We start from the raw sequence: 12,310 nt of genomic DNA, 5'->3' as shown, positions 1-12,310 counted from the left end.
CCTGGGACAGTCGATTCTGTGGGCACTTTTCTGTGTCAGGGGAACATCTGGTCCTTCATCTTGGTGTTACCCTGGGTTTGCTGCCTCATTATAAATCAATGGGTTGCCCATTGGCTATGTATTGCACAGTGAATTTGCAAGCTCCGTCTATGTGTGTGGCTTTATATATATGCAGAATACGTATGCAGAGAATTGCACAAAGCATATGTATGTAACAGAAACTCTCATTTTGTTTCTTTGTGTAGTATCTCTAATAAATTAAGCATCATGCACAAGTGATATTATTTGAAAGTAGAATTCTATGAAGTGATGAAATAGATATACACATGAATAGTCTGAAAAGTGTCAAACCTAATTTTTTTATGATTTCTGTGAAAAAAATTATAGTTAGATGAAACGTTCATGTGACTATTCATGTTCTACCAGCTCTGTGTGCACATTTATTCACACAGAATGCACAAGGAAGGTAAGGCCTTCACTAACCAAGGCATTCAAGTTGCTCATAAAGATCACGAAAACCTACTGGAGGCACCAGGTAGTAGAGCACTTCCATTGATACCATGTTTCATGTTTATCTGAAATAGTTACATTACTTACTCATAGACACTCATTAATCAGCTTTATTTGCAGATTGCCATTGCAAATTCAACTACCTGAAAGGAGGTTGTAGCAAACAGAAGTCAGGCAACTAGTGACAGGACAAGAGGCTACAGTCTTAAGCTGTGCAAGAAGAGGTTTAGGTTAGATATTAGGAGGAAATTCTTTACAGAAAGGGTCATTAGACATTGGAATGGGCTGCCCAGGGAGATAGTGTAGTCACTGTCCCTGGAGGTGTTTAAGGAAAGACTGGATGTTGCACTCAGTGCCATGGTCTAGTTGACTTGGTGTTGTGTCGTAGGTTGGACCCAATGATCCCAGAGCTCTTTTCCAACCTCATTGATTCTGTGATTCTCCTGTTACTGCTTTGTCAGCACTGTCCGGGTACATGACTGAGTCTGTGAAAGCTGCAGCAGCACTAACTTGCCTGAGGCTTAGCTTCACATCCTTTGTTATACTCAGCACCACAGAGTGGCCTGTTCCTCTGCCATTTTCTGCGTTCACATTTTGTGGGTCTACAGTGTTTCTCATGTGTGCCTGTTCTCTCTGCTCCACACCTGTGTTCTTCAAAGTAATCTCTGAATTTGACCATTAATTTCTTTGGTATCCTCTTTGATTAGCTGTATTTATGACTTGCCTTTTTGTGCTTTTTCAGATCCTTAGCTCATTTACCTGACTTTTTAATAATTTCTGAATTATATGCTGTTCTTCTTGTGTCTGTCAATGTCATGCTTAACTTAATTGCAACTTCTTGATAACTCCTTATAACCTACACAATTTTTCCAGCCTCCAGAGAGTTTTTGCTAACATATACCAGCTTCCAGCAAGAGCTCTGACGGGTACTCCAGGCTTTTAAAGTATCAGTGAAAACAAATCTTTTTTGAATGAGGTCAGACTTCAGCAGGCATGACTCAGTCCAGAAGGCTTTTAGATACTTTCAGCTCTTGAAGAGATCAAGGAGTGAAGGCATGTAGCGTCTCTGAAATACCCTAGTCTCTTTTTATTATTAGCTCTATTTATTATTAAACTTCCATAGTATTTCTTCTTATCCCGAGGAGAAAATCTTGAATATTGTGCCCTACTTCAGCAATGGATTTAAGCATGGGCTTACACTTATTTTTTCAGTAATTTCTTGCTATAGAAAGTAATTAGGCAGATGAACAAAATTAATTTGTTAAGTAAAAATTTTATCATTTTAAAACTTGGTCCTATTTGAAGCATTACAGTTCTGGCACTTTATATCTGATTAAAATGAGCTATAATGCTTTGGTTTTCTGCTTCATTAATTTTTTAACTTCACTATAAATGTGAACAAAAGTAAGTAAATATCTAAAATGGAATGGTTTGGCTAAGTATTTTACAAATAAATTAATGTGAATAATACAAGACACTGGCAATTTCAGCTGCAGGCACAATTCACTCAAATACAAAGACTGTTAGAATATGTCTTCACTCATTTTGTTCAGTCCAGCAGAAAGGTCAAAAGGTAAAATGACTTCTCTGCATGACTAAGCTAGACAATGTATCTGCAAATAGAGATTTTAACTACAAATGGCATTTTGAGCCTCTTACTACCAGCAGGCATGTTATTAGAAAGTGACTCAATGTCAGGCACTATAAGAGAAGCTCCATTTTATACTCAAATTGAACTAAAACTGTAAGACCTGAGTCCTGTGCTTTTACATATATATAAAAAGTAGTTTTTAACCAACTTTAAACTGTTTATTGAAAGAGTGCTAGAACAAATTAGAGCATTATTCTAATGACCTCCTAAATATCTTTTCAGCATGATTGATGCTAGTGATCCGAGTAGCCATTAACAAGTCCAAGTACTATTTTACTGTACGACTTGTGTTTTCCAGACAGAAGACTGCTTGGCTTCCTTTGATCCTTCAGGCTGTTTAGCTGACTGAGATAGATTTTTCTTTTCAGTTTCAAATATTTTAGCAGATCATTGCCACTCTGTTGGCTGTCACTCCACGTTATGTCACCCTGTCCCCATCAGAGCACCTATATTGCTGCAAGAAAATTGTAGCGTGTCAAGAAAGACCAGATCACTAATTACAATGCACAGAAAACAAACACAAAAACAAAAAGACCTTAATAAAGTGACATCTGTTCTGTTGGTGACATGCTGATGTCATGCAGATTGAGTACGACAGTGGAAAAAACAACATTAATGGTGATAGCCAAATAAAAATCTAAAACAAATATATCTCATATAGATTGGCAGCATTAAAGATGCTGCTTCTTTATAAGAGATGTAAAATCAAGAAGTCATTTTTCTTCAAGAGTCTTATGGTTTGTCTTACAATCCCTTATTTAGTCTGGAAAATTAAAGTAATAAAAACATCATAGAAGTTTTCCATGCAGGATGAGGCAAGCTAAAAAGGTGTAAGAAGATATGTTTTTATAACCTCTGGAAGTGCATTCTGGAAAATGCTACAAAGATGATATTGACTTGGAGTATACATTGGAGGATACATTCTGTCCATCAATCATTACTGTAAAATCTTTTGTACATTTGTCCATATGGAAAAGATTAAATAAAGGCCTTTCCTAAAGATGTGGAAAGATGAAAATAATTAGGTGTATTTAAAAAACAACAACAAACCAACCAACCAAACAAAAAAACTCACAACACTTGTTCTGATTTAGTCAGTACTTCATGTTCTGACTCCTGCTGCTAAGGAGCAGACCCTGCTCAGCTTCCCTAGTGTCTAGTGTGCCTGGAGAAGTAGAAAAAAAGGAGATATGTTTTTTGTTCTTATGCTCTCTGTGGTTTCAACTGGGCATAGCTGAGCAAACCTAAGACCTTTTTTTTCAGCATTAAGAATTGTCCAACAACACATTTAAGCAAGATTTACAGCAGCATAGTTAATCATGATAGAAAAACATACGGAGGCAGTTGAAATTGTTTAAATAGACTGAACATAAATTCAAACATCTGTCTGGGGACATGTAGAGTTACAGATCCTTTCTTCACATGAACTACTGCTATATTGAATAAATACCCATTTTCTACTGAAGGTTTTGATAAAAATCATAGGCAGTTTTCATATGTAATTTAGGTCTTTCCCTCTGAGTTTTATGGGGTCACTGACTAAAAGGTACAGTCACGTGCTTGAGTTTCCACCAGCCTGCATTTTGCAACAGCAGAAGAACTGCAAGAAAGGAAGCTCTTGTCCACTTAGGATTGAAGATTTAAGTTTAAGTCTCCTGAAAGTGTTCTGAAAATGACTCAATAAGTTAAGAAATATTCAACATTCTTTTCTGGGTGTATTCTAAATAAAACTTATGGAAACTAATTGTGAAGCTCTTTAAAGAGTAGTATGCTGTCAGATATTTGAATATATGAAGAAATATTGGTGCTTGACTTGTAATTAGGAATTGGTTTTGTGAAGATGTTGATCTATGACATTTTTTGTCTTTTTCTAGGCAAGGATAGGTGTCGCTAACAAATGACTGAGGATTACTCTTAAATCTAGATGGTTTGCTTCTGTTCTCATCAGGTCTTGAACTAGAAATTTTTTTATTGACTTGATCTACTTTTACAGTGAAAAAAATTATGAAAAATAATGCATTTTTGCAAAAAGCAGATGAGTTACATCCTAGGTACCTCTGCCTGTAATATCCTAGCTAATTTGGCTAAGATAATGTGTCTTTTACATTTCTAACATTTGAAAACTCTTTTTCTATATATAATTTTTTTCTCTTGATAAATGTCTCAGCTCCTTTGAATTCATAGAATATTAATAAATTAAATTCAGGCATCTCTAAACACATCTTGGTGTTTTTCCAAAAATGGCAATAAATGTGGCATGGAAAAAAATCATATTTCTATTGAATTCCTTCAAAGTAAGTTACTAGAAAATGATGTTACCCAAACCCATATCTATCCTGTGCCATTGGCAGAACACAATGTTTGTCCCTAATCATGGTTTTCATAAATTTGCTGAAATTCAAAGGTTCTATAGCACATGCTATGTTTTATGAAACCAGTAATCTTTCAGAGCTTGACTATCGTAATTTCATCTCCTATAAAGTAATCAAATTATGCTTGTTAGATCTCTTTTATTCAGACCACAGCAGTCTTGTTCATGTCCCTTAATTTGTCTTTTCCCTTGTAGAGTAATTACATTTTTGTTGAATCAATGAACACACTGAAGCTTTTGGATTTCCTAGTTTTCTCCTGAGGCTCTTCATTTTCAGAAGGGTTTTCATCTTAAGTTCAACATCAGTTTCAGTAAATTTTACTAATCTTTCAAGTTTTGTTTTGACGTCAGTCAGTAAACTCATCAGAGGTTTATACAGATTTACTAGCTAATCTGAGGCCAGCCCTGTTCATGTGTCAGTAGGTGGAATCTTAAAAGCAGTGTATTCTCATATCCCCACTGTAAATGTGTTTCTGTTATAGACATGTATAACAACAGAACATGCTATATCATGCTACGCTTCCTAGTTTTATATATTAAAATGTCCAATACGCAATGACAAAAGAAATCTGGAGTAGAAATTTTGTTTGAAAAACATTTACCACAGATTTATCTGCCTTTGGTAACAGGATACTTCTGGACATAACACTATGACCCAACTGTAGTCTTGGAAAATCACCACAGAGCAATACTGACTATGAAAAGCTGTTAGATATGTCTTCATAAAGCTGTGAATGGGAATGAACCTCAGTCCCAGAGCTCCTTATGCTGCAAGGTTTTACCAGCTGAGATTAGATGACTGACTTCCTGTCTTCTTCAACATTACAACACTATAAGGACAAAACTCCAGCTTTTCTTTCTGTTGAACAAAAAGAAAACTGTGTCATAAGGTCTTCTGATCATTCCTCTGGTTCTTATGTTTCTTAGGCAAGGGCACTTTAAAATTAGTGGGTTTTGTTGAAGTAGGCAATGTAAAACACGTCTCTAAATGCTAAATACTCTTTGAGGAACAGTATGTTGTTGAATTTAAGGAAAATGAGACATAATAGATCAAATACTTTGCATTAGTTCTCTTCATCTATTTTGTCCTTCCACTTCCTCGGGTATCTGTCTTAATTCACATTTCCTTATAGTGAAGAGAAGAAATCTTCAACTGTGTGAAGAGACTCTTTTCAAACTTTACTACAAGTAGAACTGAATTCATATGAATAATTTGCTGTGCTCATGGCAAAGCTGTTCTCTTGTTTCATTTTGCCTCAGGTGTCTATCCTTTGGAAGAATCAGCTTAAACCATCAACATATGAAGGCCTTGAAGAACCATTAAGTTCATCCTTCAGGTATGCAGTTGTTAAAATTTATGTGTTATTTTCTAGCTGCACATATGTGACTGCACTGTTTGTGATAGAGAAATAAGGTGCATGGGCTAACACTTTATACCTTTTTCTAATTATTTAAACTATGGCTGCCATGCTTCTTTCTCTTCCTCTCCTCCCAAATTTCTACCCTTTATACTTTTCTGTTACTGTGCTTATCTAATTCCATGGAAAGCTGGTTTAGTGAGCTAAATGGGCAATAAAGGTAATTATATTTTACCACTCTAGATCCCTGGAATTTCTGCTGTGGAATCAGCTGGGTGCAAGGGGTTAGAAAGACTTTGCTTGTGCTGATTTCAAACAGTTTAAAATCTTGTGGAGTCACATTGTCAGAACGAGGCATTAGTGCTGTATTTCCTGCCCTATCCTTAATTTAATTCTGTTTATATACAGAGACCTAAGACCACTCTTGGTATTTGTGTAAATGGCCTCTCTTTCATAGCTTCTGTTCTGAATGGTGAGGGACCTCCCTGTTTCTAAACTCTTCATTAAGACAGTTCTTTACAGGGATATTGTGGCTATGAGTAGCATTCATGTGCACAGACTCACTTTTGCTGCCCTCTACACATTTTTCCTTTCTGAAATCTGTTTTTTTCTACTGTATTCTCTGCACTTAGGCATCAGATTATGAATCTGTAATACCTTTGTGCACTGGCTAATTAGAAGTCTGTTTCAGAGGTCAAAAATGTGGTGAATTCCTTGTATCTAAAAGATACTTATTCTTTAATAAGTAATAAGCTTGTTAATAAGTTAATATGCTTAATAGGAAAGTGATAAATAGCAAGATCTGTGTATCTTGCCTCCTTGGATACCGGCACATATTTTTGGACCTGGTCAATGGGTTCCACTTGAGTGCTCTAGACATAGTTCCTTGCAGATCATGTCTGTGAGGCTACATAAACTTGTATAGTTCTGTTTGTTCAAGTGACCTTTACTTGCTAATCACAACACCTTCAGTAGTAAATGAAACCAGAGAGTGGACATTCTCAGTGAATGAGATGACCTGTCACCAAATGTTATGGACCATCCATGGGACCTACTAAGAATAGTCCCTGAGCTTTGCTATTCCCCAGACAACACCCAGGCTTCCCTTTGAGCAAGTATTCATTGGTCCAACCAAAATCATGTCAAGTACCATGTAAATAATGATACGGGCTGTGGCAGGATAGACACCCCTTCCCCAATAAGACCAAAAATCCAATCCAGCTATCATGCAAGCTATCATGCAAGATCAACTGCTGAAGCCAGGGTGTTGTCTTGGTGTGAATTATGCTACAACCATCCTAGTTCACCAGACTTCAAATACACACCCTGCTTTCTGAAGTCTGATTTGACAGATAAGCTGATAGCTGGCCTGTAAATCTGTGACCAGCAGTCAATCACTTTATACTATAAAAGTCCAGTCCCCTTTCATGCAGTCAGGTTCTTCTGGCATAACCCTTCTTGGGGTGTATGGGTGGAGATTCCTCCCTTGGGCTGGGGGCACTCCCAAGGATACTCTTAGAGGTCGAGAGAAAGAGATCTCCCCACGAGAGTTGGTACTGACCAGCCACGCTGATGGCCACCTGGAAAAACTTAAGCAAAGGAGACAGATTGCTTATGTTGTTTCTGGGGACTAAAGGGCATGAACTCAAAGTAGCACTTTCAAAGGTTCAAAACAAGAAGAATGTGGTTCTCCACAAGATACTGTGGAGGCTAAAAGTTCACAGGATTTAGGAAGGAAGCCACATAAACTAACAGAAGAAAAAGCTGCAATGTTTACTGAATTTGTGGAAGCTACATCAGGCCCAGAGGGCCCCTAGAACACCATCATTGGAATCTGGGAAAAGGTCCAGGGAAATTATCACTTTATATTTGCCCCACTTTTCTACTCTGTCCTCTACATCTTTGGCTGCTGTGAGAGACAGGATACTGAACTGGATTTATCTGGTCCAGCTGCTGTGGTCTCTCATATTTATCTTCAGTCTCATCTCCATCCCTGTCATGCATCCACTGAAATCAAGACATACAGAGTCTGCTGCTCAGACTGTTAATTTTTTCCATTGCTTTATATGGGGATTTAGTCTTAACAGGATCGAGTTGGACATATTTTTTCAGCACCTACAGACCTAGGTCCTTTTGTCATTGTAAGCTTCCTGCTTAGCTTAGTAAGCTCTTAATTAGCTCCTATATCTTTTCTGTCATTCTTCCACTCATCCAGAGCAGACTATTTCTTCTAGGAAGCAGAAATTTGGCTTTTTAGGCCATTAGTGCCTCTGCTGGTAAATTATCTTGCCCCCAGAAAAAGCTGCTGTAATTCTTTAACACTGCCAGACAATAAACCCTTCCTTTCTCTCATACCTTTTCCTGTCACCACCTTGTTTATCTGTTCCAGAAAGTCTGCCTTTCTGCTGCTTTGTTGGTAACCAGTGGAAGAAGCCATGGGCCTATTTGCATTCTGCATCAGTGTGGTGTGTCTGAGCAGCAGCATGAAGTGTCTGCACTTAGTGTGTCAGATATGTCATGCCTTTTCAATTTCAGCTCTGTTACCACTTTTTACCTGCAAATCCTTCAACTGGCTCATATTCTAGAAAACAGAGCTGTAATTTACTGTGACATGACTTCCCCTATTAGAAATGAGTACATCTGTTCACTCAGCTATGGCTTCCTCAGCACTCTCCAGTAGCAACATAATTAGAGTTCTGATTGCAACCTGCTAATGATTCCTTCCCCAAATATCTCCCAATCTAATTTTAAATGTGACATAACAAATGATGCTAATAAACAGCAAGGAGAGAAGATGACAGGGGAAAGAAAATGAGTTATAGCAATATCAATTTGAAAATTTATTATAGCTTTGATACAAATGTGAACTCACAAGCTTCTAATGGCATTAGAGGTTTAGGATGGTCTAAGAAGACAAAGACAGAGATGTGGAGTACATTCAGGACCATATCACTGGGCCTATCTTGCACTGTTCCTTATCCAAACTTGTTAATGTTAAAGATACAAACAGAAAATTTGCTTCTGCTCCTAATAGAAATTTTCTTTTGCTTCTAATGAATATCTAAAGTCTTTTGTTCCAGGTATACTGTTATTTCAGAAAACCCATTTTTATCACATTGGCAATTATCAAAACAATTGTGAGACCTTCCACTGACTTCAGAAAGCAACTGATCAGCATTACTGTATGGCTGCTTGAATACATTTGAAGCCCATACTGTATCTGTAGTCAAGGAACCTCTGAGAGAAGTCAGATATGTAACTTTAAAAGATGACACTATTAAAGGTTTTGGTACTATCAAAAGCTTGAATTATAAAATCGTTATGGAAATGGGCGGATTTATATCACAGTGAAGGAAATATTTTTCCATTGATTTCCATTCGGATTTTTTCCATTCAGGATTTCCATTCAGGATTTTATCTATAATGTACAAAGGAAATTTGATTCATTAGATTTCAAATCTTACTAACTTTACAATATATTTAGTAATATAGTGGAATATTCATTCTTGGACAATCCAGCTGCTCCACTAAATGTTACAGAAGCACCCTCAGGTAAAGTCTCATTGCTTTCCTCTCCCTTTGTTTTTGCAACCTGTTTATCCTTGAACACCATATGGTGCATGTTCTTGACATCATTTATCAATATAGCATCACACATTCTGGTCCCCTGTTCTACACATTGGTGTCAGTCATCCTGTGATTTCAGAATATAGGAATGGTCCAAAGTTTTTTTTTGTTTCCAGCAATCAAACACTGTGGATTAATTATTTATGTAAACCTAATTATTTCCCATTGAATTTATTAAAAAGGTAAAAATAAAGCTATTTAAATCTTATACATTGAAGAGTAAGCAGAATGCCTGTAAAGATCAGAAAGAATCATTCTTTACATGCAGTAACTGATAAATAGGTGGATGGTTAAGAACAGGGTTTTTTCTTCATCTTACAATATCAGATATTGATCAGAGTTGGAAACAGGATTTTATCTGTTGATCTAATGTCCTTCTAATTTAGAATCCTATGTTTCTTAAACCTTGGACTTATTTTGTAACTTAGAAATAGACATGTTATTCCGCGATTCCGTCATCTCTATTAGGATTGCCAAGGAGGAGGCCAAATGCAATTAGCAAAATTTACACTTTGTCAGCATTGTAATAGTTACTTAAAAGGTTTCATAGAAATATTTTGAAGATATTGAGCAGAATATAATAGTTAAAGAAGTAGTAAGAGATATTTTTCCCATTTTAAGGTAATGTAGAGCTACTCTTGGGATTATTTGTTCTGTTTCAAAGTGTGTTTTTATTGCTTTATTCTTGATCTGGCTGAATGTCCTCTTCGATTCTTATATGTCATATAAGGAAAACCTGAATTTTAAAATCACTCCATTAACAATGTATAGACTTAGAAAACTTGTTGATGTAGTCAAATACTCAGTTTCAGAAAAGTTTGTCATATCACTTCTCAGTGAAAATCCCATAGGAGACAGAGTGCTTCAGAAAATGTCTTAAAGAAAAATAACAATGTAGCTTTTTTCCAGCTTTTATGATGATATTACATCATGTGGATCTTTCTTCAGATCCTGCTTAGAATCACTACTATTAACTTATATTATTTGGACTGATTTTCATTTGGAGCAGGAGTTTTGGTTATCCCATTTGCCTATCATGTGAAAGATCCCTGGTTTGAAACTGGAGGGAAACATCATGTTTTGGGGGAGCAAAGTGCTTCTGATCGTAAAAGAAGATCATGTTCATGACCACCTGAGGAATGTAAACAAGTTTATGGAACCTGATGAGATACATCCCACAGTCCTGAGGGAACTGGCTGATGTAGTTGCCCAGCCACTCTCCATTATATTTGAAAAGTTGTGGTGGTCAGGTGAAGTCCCTGGTGACTGGAAAAAGGGAAAGATTGCATCATCTTTAAAAAGGTAAACTGTTCAGTGGATAAGGGATGGGTTGAATGGTTGCGTCCAGAGAGTATTAGTCAACAGTTTATGGTCCCAGTGGATGTCAATGACAAGTGTTGTCTGTCAGGGGACCAGTGTTATTTAATTTCTTCATTACTGACATAGAATCATAGAATCATAAAGTTTGGAAGAGACATACAAAATCATCCAGTCCAACTATCCACCCAGCACTTGCCACTGTAACCCCTAAACCTTATCACTCAGTGCCAGATCCAGATGCCTCTTGAACACATCCAGGGATGGTGACTCCACTACCACCTTGGGCCACCTATTCCAGTGCCTGACCACCATAACAGTGAAAATTTTTTTTCTAATATCTAAGCTGAATTTCCCATCTCAGCTTAAGGCCATTTCCTCTTGTCCTCTCACTGTAGGCGTGGCAGGCTCCTGCCTGACTACAATCTCCCTTCAGATAGTTGTAGAGAGTGATGAGGCCCCTGCTGAGCCTCCTCTTCTCTAGACTAAATAAACCCCACTCCTTCAGGTGTTTCTTATAAGACATATTTTCTAGACCATTCATGAGCCTTGTTGCCCTTCTCTGGTCCTGCTCCAGCACCTCCATGTCCTTTTTGAATTGAGTGGCCCAAAACTGAATGTAGCTCTCGAGGTGTGACCTCACCAATGCCAAATACAGGGGGACAATCACTTCCCTAGTCCTGCTGGCCACACTGTTCTTGATAGACAAAGGGATTGAGTGCACCCTCAGCAAATTTGCAGATGACACCAAACTGAGTGGTGCAGTTGACACTCCTGTGGGAAGTGTCCCTGTCCATGGCAAGGAGATTGGAACTAGACGATCTTTAAGGTCCCTTCCAACCCAAACCACTCTATGACTCTATGATTCTATGATTTATGATTTTTAGATACATTTAAAAAGCTATATCCAGCTTCAATTGAAGAGGGATTTTTTGTTTTATTAAAAGCAAATGCAAAGATGCAATCTAATTCAAATCTATGTCAATTCAAATCTTCCCACTGATTTTAATGGAGGATATTTCAAGCAGTCTGTGTGTCTCTGTAAATAGAGTAAAATTCCCACTGATTTTGCAGAGAACAGGAGATGGCTTTGAAAAATTTGGCTTAGACAAGATAGCAAAGACAATGTGCAGAGATACAGGTGGGACATTTTTTCCTATCCTTTCTTCAACCAGTTTTCATCTCAATTCTCTTACTCTGTATCCCAGGATATAATATTACCTTGTATCTAACTATGCTTTCTGCTGGTAGTGGTGGTGTGATGTGCAGAGGAAGGTCTTTAGCCCCCTGTGGCTTCCCCAGCATGGCAAAGTTCCATAATTACCCATCTGGGCAACTCCTGAATCCTTAGATCCCAAGCTCCTTTGTCTGTGAGCTTGGGAAACACACTGACTTCAGTGTCTGGGAAACCTTGGTACAATAAGAAAATAAGCTGAATTTTAGGCCAAGGGAAATATCAGTTTATAATGTAATTTT

Source organism: Pseudopipra pipra, chromosome 2 (genome assembly GCF_036250125.1).
Source record: "Pseudopipra pipra isolate bDixPip1 chromosome 2, bDixPip1.hap1, whole genome shotgun sequence".
Lineage (NCBI taxonomy): Eukaryota > Metazoa > Chordata > Aves > Passeriformes > Pipridae > Pseudopipra > Pseudopipra pipra.
Note: the sequence above shows the minus strand (reverse complement) of the source record.